The 14277-nt window shown below is 35.9% G+C and overlaps 1 protein-coding gene across 3 annotated transcripts in view; it reads left to right on the top strand.

The window, feature by feature from the left end:
- The window catches only part of FAM172A (family with sequence similarity 172 member A), a 406595-nt gene that overhangs the window by 303666 nt on the left and 88652 nt on the right, over positions 1–14277 (top strand). The gene's annotated exons all lie outside the window — the stretch shown is intronic.

The raw sequence follows: 14277 nt of genomic DNA, 5'->3' as shown, positions 1-14277 counted from the left end.
AGAGGTCTGCTTAAGGTAGCAGACTCATGTTTGGTACATTCCATTGAGCCGTTGTCTTTTCAGACCCTTACTACCAACAGAGAATAGCCAGAGGTAGCTAGCCCAGTAACTTAAGGTTTCTAAAAGTTAGCTATGTGGGAGTTTAATAAGGATATTTAGAAAGTAGAAGATAAGTAATCATTCCGAGAACACAGATATTTTTATTGCAGCTGTTTATAATTCTACTCGAGGTGGAATGTAGCTCACACAAATCATAATGCCAGATGACAGTTATTTTCTAGTCTGTTTTTAAAATGGTTTACATGTTGAAGTGTAAGCAGTATGAAAAATCATTCTGGAAAAGCATTTATTGTCCAATTCTACGGCCTTCTAACCCAAGAAAAATAGCTGCACCTAGCTCTCAGTTGTTTATGAGTGGATTGTTTATTCGGGGAATTATCTACAGTAAAACCATCTTCGGCTAGCTTTCCTTCGCTTCCCAGTACATTTCTGTACAAAACTCATGTGTTTTCAGCAAATGCAAACTACTTTTAATTGCGCCTAGAAAAACATAATCAGGGGAATTAACTCCCTCTTCTCTCCCACTACCCTCCTCTCTTCATTATTTTAAAATATTAGAAAATGGAATATGAATTATTTTGGATTACTTACCCTTTTTAGAGACTCTTCTTGCCCTTAAACACATATTAACATTTTTTAAATGCCACTTAAAATTTACCATATAGTTATTTCACAGATTCAAACATGTACACACAAATTCAAATATGCACATGTGAATATCAGTCTCACATTTTATAGAAGTTGGAAAAAAAAGGAGAATACAATCTACCCTCTTAAATTACTGTGTTAGTAGAGACTTTCTTCACTGTAAGTTACGTAAGTCCAATTCAAACTGCTTACAAACAAAAGTAGTTTATTTATTCATGTAAATGGAAAAATCCAGGGGTAGATCTACTTCTGGTACTACTAGATATTGGGGCTTAAACTCTGCCATCAAGACGCTTTCCATCCTCTTCTCTACTTTTCTTTGCCTTTTGGCCTCATTCTTTCCTTCTGGAAACAGGGCTTTCTTCGCCCAGTACAGGGAGGGTAGATAAAAGCACATGCAACATCTTCTATTCAGCGTTATCCCAGAGAAAAAGCTCTAGCATCCAAATAAGAATGTTAGTGAAAACTTATTGGCCCTGCTTGGGTACTATGATGATCCGTGAACTAGTCACTGAAGCTGAAGAGACTGAATAATAGGACTGGCTGTGACTGGTGAGCCTGGGCTAGCCATGTCTTGAAAGGATTGGAGCTGAGCATGAAATTGTAATTTTTGGTCCCACAAGGACTGTGTGAATTGAAGAGGAGAGCTTCCCCAAAGACGGGTTTTGGACATGTCCATCATAGTTGTCCTTGTGTCAGTTTCTCTAGTTTCTTGGAAAATGTAATGTACATGCCACAGTCAGATGTTTATGTCATCTGATGCAGAGAAAAGAGAAAATGTAGGATAACTGAATCTTCCCATGAAGATCCTACATTTTCAACACTTGAACTGATCCATCAGCAAATTGTTTTCCCATTTGTGATTTTGAAATAGACCTAAATGTTCAATGCCCTGGGTCCTTTTGCCGCATTTACCAATTACTGCATGAAGCCTGTGGCCCGCTATGTGAAGGGGCTACTTGCAGAAGTATTCATTCCAGCTAGTACCTTCAAATCCTGGGTGGTCCCCACTCGTTTACCCACCTATAGCCTAAGATAGCGTAGCAGTATCTATACCACAGGTTTTTTGGGGTTTTTTTTTAAGATTTTATTTATTTATTTGAGAGCGAGAGAGCGTGCCAGTTGGGTGAGGGGCAGAGAGGGAAGGAGAGGAAGAGGGAAAGAATCCCAAGCAGACTCTGCAGTGAGCACAGAGCCCTACAAGGGGCTCAGTCTCACCACCCTGAGATCATGACCTGAGCTGAAACCAAGAGTTACACTTAACCAACTGAGCCACCCAGGCGCCCCACCATAGAACAGTTTTAACATTTGCACATTAACAGACTTAGTCTACTAGTTCTTCATATTAATCCTACTTTAGCCGTTGCTACAATCAAATTAATCTTTTCAAGGGAGAACTTCTAATATTTTGGGGTTATTTTCCCCAGTATTTAATTTCTCTCTTGGTTATACTTGATATGGTATCTATCTTTTAACACATAATAAAAGACTATAATACTCTGTTTTATAGAAATTGGTTGAGATTAGCAGGGTCCTACATACATATGGCAAAATTGTTTCTTAACTCTCACAGAAATATAGTATGCCTTATTTTTTAAATTAAAGTAAAAAATAAAAATTGAGGACCTATTTTGTTATTCATAAATTATTTTTATATCCAATTGAAAAAAACATGAGTTCTTAGAATCTCTTTGCTTTTATTCTTTTCCCCAGTTCTGGTTTTCTATTTCTTATTTCACTAATTATTTTATTGTATGTCAGCTTCTTGTCATCTGCCTTAAAATCCTTGGTGGAAAAAATTAAGAATATTAGTTAATCTATAAGTTACCCAAGCAAACCAAAATTACCAATATATCAGTTGCTCTTTCTCCACTTCTGTCCTCAGAGAAGATAGAAAATATAGGGTCAATGTCCTCTCAATGCTTTATAAAAAAATTTATTTAATATTACATAGTGACTAGATTTCAAAATTAGATTGCTCTCACACACAAACATATTCATTAAGTATATTGATAGACAAGTCAGTTTATTATAAAATATTGTATTCCACTGATTACAAGACTCGGTTTTAACTACCTAAAGTACAAATATATCTTGCAGTCAGTATAGTAAGAAAGCATTGGGTTATGGCTTAATTGGCAATGTTTTTTCTTTCAAAGTGGTACGTGGAATAATGGCAAATCTTAAAATCAATGGTGTTTTGAATTTGATGACACATAGTACTCTAATTATCTTTCTTCATTTTCCCAAAGAGTTTCATTTACGTGAAAATTCTGTTGACCAACATCTTTTAAGAAGTCTAGGTTTGGCTTAAAGATTCCCTTTTGTAAAACTATGTTTATTTTTGTAATGTTAATAGTCACTTCCTAATGTGTCCGTTTTATAAATCAAAATTTTGTTACCGTATTTCTTAACTCAGAGCACACTTAGATTAACAATACCACTCAGCCATCATTTTCACAGTTCTTTTTGTATGTACAAAACCACTGGTGTCACTTAGATATTAGCAAGTTACTTTTAGCATAATTTTATTTTAGCATAATATTGAGAACCTGCAACTCATATATGTGAAACTATTTACATTAATCTTGATAATTCAGTTATGACTCTCTTGCCTTAAATCTCTTTGGTATGTTTCTGTTCTGATTTAGTGCCTGGTTTAAAGATTAATGTTACAGGGTAATTTACTGCAGCTTCACAGATGGTATTTGAATCTTTGTAAATGGGCTTTGGAATCTATGCACAATTCCATATAATGTTAGGTTAACATCAGTGTGAATGTTGAACTTAAAACGGTTCTAAAAGATCATGATAGAAATTTCATTATTCCTTTTTTAAAAACCATAAATTTTGAGGGGATTTCATGGGCTAAGTATTTTTACTTCACTAGCATGGTTAAGATAGAACCAGCTCCTTCTATTTGAAATCACCAGCCCCTATATGTTGAAAATAAACATAAAAAAAAAATTACCTTGTTTTAAACTATCCTAAAGTTCTAGTCACAGGAGAAGTTACTGTTCTTATTTTTACAGCTTCCTATATGAAATGCTTTATAGAATCCACAAACACACATTGCTTTTAGTGTCTTTCCTTTGATGTCTATAAAAGACCCATTCAAAACTGGAGGTAAGTGCTCCTAATATGCACAACAGAATTTGGCTGAAGTTATTTCAAGCTATTAGAGATAACCTTTCTCTATATGTCTTTTGAGGGAAAAATTGGTACCAACAATACCAGTTAAGCTGTAATTAGTGTAACTAACAACTAATATGAAAGAGCAGACTAGAGGTCATTCTGAAGAATGTAAAGATATTAGCAGGTTAAGGTTGTAGGGCATCCTATCCTCCAGCTTAATCTGTTGCCCTAGCTGGTGAGATTGGTTGCAGTCATCAGTGCCCTCTGACCCTGAGGTGTTGCTCTCTCATAATTTATTGGTCACATGCCAAGTTCCTCTTTCCTGTCTAGTGAGATGACTTTGGGAATGGCAAATTCATTTTAAAGTTCTTGTTACAAATGTCTGCAGATTTTCAACCTTTTAACTTAGATAGATGTTTACAGATTAATTTGCTTTAATGTTCTTGTCCTCCCAGCCTTAGACTATATGAAATTGTCATTTTGCTGCCTTACAGAATATGATTTGTTGAGATCATTTAACATGTATTATGAGAGGAACGCTTAAATCTATTAAATCAGATGTTGTGTAACTGACTCTAATACATACTGAATATTCTACTTTTTATGGGCCTCTTCTTCAAATTTAATTGCCCACCAGTGGCTTTTGTTTATGTTTACAGTCAACTCAAATGCACTTAAAGAATAAGAATTTAACAGAGGAATGACCTTTTGTTCTCATGAGGTGTAGTTAACCCCTTTCTTGTAGTATCTGGCTTTGGATTCTTTCTCATCTCATTACATGATACCAACACATAAACAGGAGGAATGCCATAGAGCTTTAATCATTCTTTTCCTTTTCCCATTAAAGTCATGCCTATAAGATTTCTGTTGTTTCTACAGTTTTTTCTACTTAGAAAAACTAGAAAGCTTTGTGGGGTTTTTCTGTTTGTTGTTGTTGTTTTTAAGCAGTAGGCAGCTCAAGACAGTAAGCACTATGAAGAGTGAAAAGGAATTATTTTTCCTTTCAACTTTTTGTCACTATCTTGGTCTGAGATTATCATAACCATCACTTTTAATTATAGATTTTATTAAACTATAGATTATTTATTATCCATGAAGTAAGCTAGGGAAGTTTCCAATAACTAAAGTACTACGGTGGGAGGCATTAAACCACATGACCCCAAAGAAAAGAAAAGAACATTTAAAATTCAAGTTATCCCAGATCACATGGATATCTAAATACTTAAAGAATGTACTGTATGTTGGCTAATAACATAATACATTTAAAAAAAAAGAATGTGCAGACTTAAAAATCATAGTTCTAATTTAAGTACCTCAAGAAATAATTAGGATATATTTTTCCCTTGAGTCCTCCATCTTAGTGTTTTATATGCATACTCCTCGTGGCTCACGGATAAATTGTTTTTTTTTTTTTTATTTTAGTAGTTTACTTGTTCGTTCTAATATATATTAGAAAAGGTATGAATAACACATGAAACCCATTTAATGACTGCCTAGGACTAGGCAAACAGAAAAAGTGAGTTGATGTAAAGAAAATACCAGATATTTTCATAGTAACAGTACTTTGTATATATGGCAAAATGCATAAAAGTATTATACAAATGAATGAAATGAGGTAAACAATGTTCTGTCTCAACATGAAATTCTCATAATTTTTCTTCTAGTCAAAAACTCACAAGATACTTGTATCCCTCTATTTCTACATGCTATCTGTTGGCTGTCATTTATTTAATTTATGTATATGTATGTGTGTACTTGGTAGTTTCATCTTTTGTTTCTAAAACAAACCAGCTTCTCTGGACTTCAGTCTCAGACTAGATGACATCTGAGGTTCCTGCTAGGCAGGATTATCAGTGGTCAGATAATAAGTTCCTTGTGGTTGGGAATCACATATGTGTAACTCCATCTAAGTAGTAGTTAGCATAGTGACAATCCCAAATCATCATTAATATGTGTGTTCTTATGGACTGAGTCCCATGTTCTAATCACAAATTTAAGAATGTTTTTGCTTGGAACGCCTGGGTGGCTCAGTGGGTTAAGCGTCTGCCTTCGGCTCAGGTCATGATCCCAGGGTCCTGGAATGAGTCCTGCATCCGGCTCCTTGCTCAGCAAGGAGTCTGCTTCTCCCTCTGCCACTCCCCCTGCTTGTGCTCTCTCTCTCTCTCTCTCCCCGATAAATAAATAAATAAAATCTTAAAAAAAAAAAAAAGTGTTTTTGCTTATCCCTGTGGTTGCCCCAAACTAACAATTTTTTCCCAAACTAACAATTTTAAGTATCATATCAATAATTTAAAACTGTTTAGAAATAAAGAACAGACTGATGCTACTTGAAGTTCACACAGACACCAATCTTTTTTCATGCTAGGATTTCCTGAGCAATGACACCGAGGACAGTATTGGAAAGTCTTATTTTTTTCCTCTTCCGTACTATCTTACGATTAACTATGAGAGGAGGACATCAAAGCTGAACTGACTTCAAAGCCTGTAACACTTACAGTTCCCAGCTAGTACTGTACCCAGCCGCTTCACCCGAGTAGCAGTTCATCTTACAGAGAGCTGCCACATGAGGTTCCACCCCCTGCTTCCCGCCCTCCCCTTTTCCAAACCTATCAAACTAAAAACTGCTCTTTAAACCAATCTCAAAGTGAAACCAGTCCAGGGGGTTGGCATATTAGCTAAATTTCAAGATTTTCCCATTGCAAAATAGACCGTATTTATCGTTCATTCATTCATTCATTCATTCATTCAACTTTTCCCAAAATTATGCCTTTTACCACAGGGTCTTAGGCTCTGTTCACACTATGTTCTTCACTATATTTATTTTAAAAGTTTAATATCCACATGTAGGTAAGATTGTGTATACACCTTCCACTTTAGTTAGGCATAACAAAATGAAAAATTAAAAGATGAGTCTGGCATCCAAATGGCCAACAGACACATGAAAAAGTGCTCGACATCGCTCGGCATCAGGGAAATCCAAATCAAAACCTCAATGAGATACCACCTCACACCAGTCAGAATAGCTAAAATTAACAAGTCAGGAAACAACAGATACTGGCGGGGATGCGAAGAAAGGGGAACCCTCCTACACTGTTGGTGGGAATGCAAGCTGGTGCAGCCACTCTGGAAAACAGTATAGAGGTTCCTCAAAAAGTTGAAAATAGAGCTACCATATGACCCAGCAATTGCACTACTGGGTATTTACCCCAAAGATACAAATGTAGTGATCCGAAGGGGTACGTGCAACCCCATGTTTATAGCAGCAATGTCCACAATAGCCAAACTATGGAAAGAGCCAAGATGTCCATCGGCAGATGAATGGATAAAGAAGATGTGGTATATATCTACAATGGAATATTATGCAGCCATCAAAAGGAATGAAATCTTGCCATTTGCAATGATGTGGTTGGAACTGGAGGGTATTATGCTGAGTGAAATAAGTCAAACAGAGAAAGACATGTATCATATGACCTCACTGATATGAGGAATTCTTAATCTCAGGAAACAAACTGAGGGTTGCTGGAGTGGTGGGGGGTGGGAGGGGTGGGGTGGCTGGGTGATAGACATTGGGGAGGGTATGTGCTATGGTAAGTGCTGTGAATTGTGTAAGACTGTTGAATCACAGACCTGTACTTCTGAAACAAATAATTCATTATATGTTAAAAAAAAAAAAAGAAGAAGAAGAAGAAGATAGCAGGAAGGGAAAAATGAAGGGGGCTAAATCAGAGGGGGAGGAACCATGAGAGACTATGGGCTCTGAGAAACAAACTGAGGGTTCCAGAGGGGAGCGGCGTGGGGGGATGGGTTAGCCTGGTGATGGGTATTTTTTTTTTTTTAAAGATTTTATTTATTTATTTGACAGAGACACAGCGAGAGAGCGAACACAAGCAGGGGGAGTGGGAGAGGGAGAAGCAGGCTCCCCGCAGAGCAGGAAGCCCAATGCGGGACTCGATCCCAGGACCCTGGGATCGTGACCTGAGCCGAAGGCAGTCGCTCAACCAACTGAGCCACCCAGGTGCCCTAGCCTGGTGATGGGTATTAAAGAGGGCACGTATTGAATGGAGCACTGGGTGTTATACGCAAACAATGAATCATGGAACACTACATCAAAAACTAATGATGTAATGTATGGTGATTAACATAACATAATAAAATAAAACAAACAAACAAACAAAAAGATCGGTCTGGTAGTTGGCCCTGTAAATCACTGAAGTGAAAAGAAATGAAATCTAAAACACTGGTTGTCCATCAAAATGCCTGAATTGTAATTTTTGTAAATACATGCTTTCTCTGGTAAGAGAAATAGAGTTTCATGGATATAGAGTTTCCCAACTATGTGAAAATTAATATTTTAATTAATTTTAATTAATATTAACTTTAATGTTTGAGCTTGTCCCATACTCATAACCAAGTAGTTACTAAAATATTACACAGGCCCGTTCATTGAGAACTGTAGAACTAGCATCACCTGAAGATTTGTTTTTTTTAAGATTTTACTTATTCATTTATTTAGAGAGGGCGAGCAGGGGAAGGGGTAGAGGGATAGGGAGAGAGAATCTCGAGCAGACTCCTGGCTGCTAAGTGGAGAGCCCATTGCAGGGCTGGATCTCACGACCCTGAGATCATGACCCGAGCCGAAATCAAGATTCGGACACTCAACCAACTCAGCCATCCAGACACCCCATCGGTTTTTCTTTTAATAGTAGCAGCTCTTAAAATCTAGTAAGTAGCATCCAGATCTTCAAGTATTGGCACCAAAGGAACCCAGAAGTTTTAATGATTTAGCTGTTCTCAACCCTGAATCATAAATGATGTTCTAAATACTTTATGACAAAGGGTTTGATTGTGGATTATGGAAATTAAATAGATTCAATATAATGATTGTGTTGTGTCAGACATGGAATGGGCTGCATTATAAACTAGTGAGCTTTCTGTCTTTTGAAACATTCAGGTAAAGGCTTGATGACCACTTTTCACAAATTTGATAGAAGGAATTCTTACCTTTGGTAAAGATTAGATGAAATAATCTTTAATGTCTATTGCAATCCTAAGGTTCTATGTTTTAAAATTAAAGGATATGAGGAAATAAAGTTGAAAAGTAAGTGATGGCAATAGCATGTGGCTACTGACTACAGTCCAGTAATTAGATGGATTTTACAAAGAAAGATTCATAAATAGGTATCTTAAAAAGACTTGAAAGGGAAAAGGTACGATGGCCTGAGTAGATAAGGATAAACAACAAAATAATGTCCTTCTCTTCTAGTGTTGAAGGTTGGGGGATAAAGGAACCTACTCTAAAATGTTCAGAAAAGTGAGCATAAGAAAAATGAGAAAGGAAGCTTTTTTAAAGAGTGGGAACCCAAATGGATTTTTAGGGTGCTAGAAATAGAAGCCGAGGATTTTATATCTGCATTACTTACAGGAAGAGATCAAAACAGGTAAGAAAATTAGAAGTTAAAATCTTACTTTATTTGAGATAGATGGTAGATGGACTTCTTGACAGGTTCCATTTGCCTTAGGAAGGATGTTTAATAAGCAGCTTCTGCAAGGTTATAATGTGGCCACAGCAGCTTGCAACCAAGATAGCCTTTGCATTGTAAGAACAAGATCCAGGAGTCACACTAAGATATGGTGAAAAAGTGCATTGAAGGTTTAACAGTAGAAACAGAAGGAATATGTTGATTGAAAGTGGTAGAAATCTTACCTGTAGGAAAAGTATCAGTTGATGGTTCCACCCAAATCTGCTTTGAGGAGCACAGTAATTTCAGGGGACTACAAGAAGCACAGTGTGAGTAGAGAATGATGAGAGTCGCAAACCAATATGTGGCTTTGGGCCAGTTGTTGAACTTCTCTGGACCTCTCATCGTTTTAACATTATCTAGGTAGATAATTTTCATGATGCTTTCTAGCTCTGAGATTCTCTTCTAGAGGCTTAATTCAGACCAAATCAAATACACACTTCGTAGCCTAAGAGTTCAAACACACCAAATGTTTCAGCTTACAACACCTGGTTTACTCTGCCCTGTAGATAATAGCCATTGTAGAAAACTCAGGATAATTTTGTAAAGATTCCAACATTTTGAGGTATATAAAAATTATGGGAAAATCTCCTGTGTGGACAGATAAGATGTGAAGATACCAGCGACGCTGGAGGAATTAAGCAGTGCTGAGAAAAGTGAAGGCGGACCCCTCCATTTGAGTTTAAAGAAATTATTGGATATATAAAAAAGGCATCCAAGAGAGAACCGGCAATGTTGCCTCAAGAGCAGAGACCAGGCATTTATATCAGAAGTGAATCTGGAGGTTTCACTTATTGGCAATAAAGTGATAGGGAAATCTCATGAACACCTAGATGTTTTCTAGTGAAAGGAAAAAGGTGTACTACCAAAGAACCTTTAGAGAGATGAGAAAAAGCTAGAAAACATAAAATCTACAAAGATGAAAAATGTGGAAAAATAATTTGAATTGCCATTTAAACCTAAAATCAGTAACATGTTAAGGTAGTTTTACTCCCCAGAAGTAAAATGTTTATCTCTTACTTAATTTTTTGTTTTTGTTAAAATAATTAAGTGCTTTCCAAAAATGTTAACTCTGTCATTTCCTGGGAATAGATTATGTATATACTAAGACCACACAACTAACTGGGGATTATATTTGACTGTTAATTGTGGTTGCAGACTTTAAAGAGTCTACTTTAATACACAATTAAATTACGATTTGTATAGCCTTGGTATAATTTTTTTTCCCAAGCTCCGGTATTCTGGGTTTCCTGAATATCCATACAAAAACTTCTTATCACTGTTCTGAGCCATGTTACATCCTCTATTTTGAAATAAGAATATGAATTACAATTGAGTCTGAACAATAGGTGTTTGAACTGCATGGGTGCACATATACGTGTATTTTTTTCCGTAAAAAGGAAACTTTTTACACTACTGTAAATGTATTTTCTTTTCCTTATGATTTCCTTAGTAACATTTTCTTTTCTCTAGCTTACTATATTGTAGGAATACAGTATGTAATACATTTAACATACAAAATATGTGTCAATCACTGTTTATGTTATCAATAAGATTTCCAGTCAACAGTAGGCTATTATTAGTTAAGTTTTGGGGAGGTCAAAAGTTACATGCAGATTTTCAACTATGCAGGAGAATGGCATCCGTCACCCCCACGTTGTTCAAGGGTCAACTATATATGGAAATGATCATTTATAGCAACATTAATATTATTTAACACTTAAGATCATTATATTGTTATTTTCTGGTTGGGAACTTTTATGCCTATGCTCTTTTAAATGGTGTATTTATCTATGAATGAAAATTGTTTTCTAAATAACACATTAATAGAAAGTTAGAAATAAGTGTAATTCTCTGAATGTGTTTTCTTATAACAGTTTATACCTTCAGTGCTGATCACTGACATGCTCTCCCTAGCTAAGTGCCATTAATTCATTTACCACTGCTTTTGGAATGAAGAGAAATTACCAAAGAATTTTTCATATGTGAATTTCTCTGTGTTTGTGGATTGTTTAGCTTTCTTATTTTTCTATGTATGGTGCTTTTGATGATTCCTAAAGCCAATTCTCTTCTTACAAAAAAAACAAAACAAAAAAAAACCCCACTGTGGCAACAGTTCTGAATCCTTTGGCTGAAGTCCAAGTTACTGGTTGTTTTGCCATGATTAGTTCCACATCGCTGAGTTGAGAAGGCAGGAGTGGCCCTGTCTATGCTGACCTATTGGTCATGACCACTCCTACTTCATTCTCAACATTTTCATACTAATCTCCTTCCACACATAATGTACTTCTGCAGTAGTAAAAGAAGACATAAAAATCTAGAATCAATTAACCAATGCAGTATCTCAGGATCCATTGGGATTTTTTTTCCTTAATGTTAAAATTTAAAGGTTTTGCTCAATAGATACCATCTCATCCTGTGTTTCACATGTGAAAGGAGACATTCAAAAAAAGTCTCCAACACCTAAATTAAATACGTCTATCAAACTATTACCATAAATAGATAGTATATATTTCTTTGGTCTAAAGAATATACTTTAGCCTTTATTAAAAAAAAAAAAAACAAAAAACCTGCTTCATGAATGGCTGATTGTACTGTGCACATTGAAGCAGAATGTCAGAATCTTCTAAATAAATTGTTATTATGGAATAAGGCGGAACTTCAACTCTGAATTTATATAATTCATTCCATTGTAGTTTTTTTTTTATTGAAGAATACATTTCTTTGCCATAAATTGTACTGAGTATGAACAGCAGAGTCGTTTGAGCTTCATTGAAAATATAGGAGAACATCATGTTTCCTGTCCTTTTGTTAAACTTGGCATATTGATTTTTTTTTGCACAGCTTGCAGCACAGAAATGTGATATACAGCTATGGCAAGACAAGCTAACCACATGTGAATTTGTTAAGTACTGCTGGATTAGCAGAAATTTTCTGACTGTGCAAATAGCAAGATTTGACTTCTCCAGGAACTCTTTATGACTTAATCAATTAAAATAACAAGTTTTTATTTTATTGCCCAGAATAAATCATTAGCAAAATTCATTTTCACCTGGTAACTCATTTGTAGGAAGTTTACATTCATTTTCTTTATTTGTTTCAAGCAAAGTAATAAATATGTAGGATTTGAACCAAAAGTTCAAAGTCAAATATAAGAAAGATAAAGATGTGGGCGCCTGGGTGGCTCAGTTGGTTAAGCGACTGCCTTTGGCTCAGGTCATGATCCTGGAGTCCCGGGATCGAGTCCCGCATCGGGCTCCCTGCTCGGCAGGGAGTCTGCTTCTCCCTCTGACCCTCCTCCCTCTCATGCTCTCTGTCTCTCATTCTCTCTGTCTCAAATAAATAAATAAAATCTTTTTAAAAAAAAGAAAGATAAAGATGTAACAAATGTTACTTATTGTTTTAATAATGATTCATAGATTTTGTTAAGAATGAGATTCTAGATTTTTATTTAAATTTGCCATTCCTTCTCTTTTTTAATATCTCTTTAGTGTTCATGCTTTTGTTCCCTTTAGGCTCAAAGGCAGCAAGGATTTGGATTTCTCTAATTCGTCTTACTGCATTTAAATATAGAACCGTGTGGAAATAGTCTGTGAAGTAGGGCTCGTTTGCTCTTCTCCTCACCTTATGAAACCCCCTCCTTAAATGCGTCCATTATACAGTTCACCTTGCCTGACTTCAAAGAGTAGAGATGGAGGGAGGATGAGCAATAACTCAGCAGAGTGGGTTAGCCATGGTTTCTCAGAAATGCTAATGCGTTATCTATCAGGCTTATAAAGTTCTCTGAGTTCTCTTGGAAGCAGATAAACCATTGTGTGGTTTTCTGTAGAACAAAGCTGACTGTCTGTCTAAAGCTAGGAGACATCCTTAATATCATGTGTACGTGATCATGTTGTCACCTGCCTTTTAGGAAAATACTTTCTGTATAACATCTAATCTCTCCAAATTTGGATTTCTTTTACCAACATTTTTTATCAACCTTTTTTTCAAAATTTGCTCTACGTGCTCTCATTACTTTTAAACAGGTGGACATCTTGTGAGATTGCATGCCAAATTTATTAGAAACAAGTCTTTTTAAATGATCTGGTAAAAGCACAAAGCATGAGTTGTTCCCCTAATAAAAAGGGGGGAAAAGGGTCAGAGCAAAGAAGAAAGTGCCACTGGTTTGTGTTAGGTGACACTGTGCCCTGCTTGTCTAATTTGATTACACAGAGCCCCTGAAGCCTCAGGCAAAGCTGATTTTAGCTATAATCAGCTTCTTAACCTTTTGAGAACTAACGTAAACACTACCTAGCAGTGGTTAATTATGTTATGCTGCTACACACTACAAAGTGCAAAGGTAAAAGTGTAGAACTACAGTAACACATGTTGTGACAAAATTTAACAAGATGACTTAAGGGGATTGCAGCAGAATGCAGTTATGTATTTGTGATAAAGTTTAAATTAATAAAGAGACTTAAGGGTACTTTAAAAAATACGTTAAGCTCTAGTTTCTGCTGAAGTTTTATCATAAGTGCTGAACATTCATGTACTGCCTTTTCCTTTTTGCTGTCCTCACATTTGTACTTTTCTCTGAAATCCTCTTTTGATTGTACATCTATATTAGAAATACAAGTATATTCTTACAGTTTCATTCTTTCACTTTCAGAGTAAACAAAAGTGGTGGCAATATTCAAATAAGTAGAGTAAAATCCTCTTGGCTCACTTTTATAGATAGTAAAAATTCATCAGGGGAAGAATGAAATTTCTCTATAGTTAAATGGGATATTGTGGTTACATAGGCAAGAACTAACTTTTTGATTTAAAACAGGAGCTCTTGATGCAAGAATCTGATGTGTCATATGGGAAATTGATATGTAAGATGATTTTACTATCTGTGGTTGTTGTAACTCTAGGGTAGTGGTGTGACTAATGG

This window comes from Neomonachus schauinslandi, chromosome 7 (genome assembly GCF_002201575.2).
Source record: "Neomonachus schauinslandi chromosome 7, ASM220157v2, whole genome shotgun sequence".
In the NCBI taxonomy this organism is placed as follows: domain Eukaryota; kingdom Metazoa; phylum Chordata; class Mammalia; order Carnivora; family Phocidae; genus Neomonachus; species Neomonachus schauinslandi.
The sequence above is the reverse complement of the archived record's forward strand: the minus strand, read 5'-3'. Positions and strand labels throughout refer to the sequence as shown.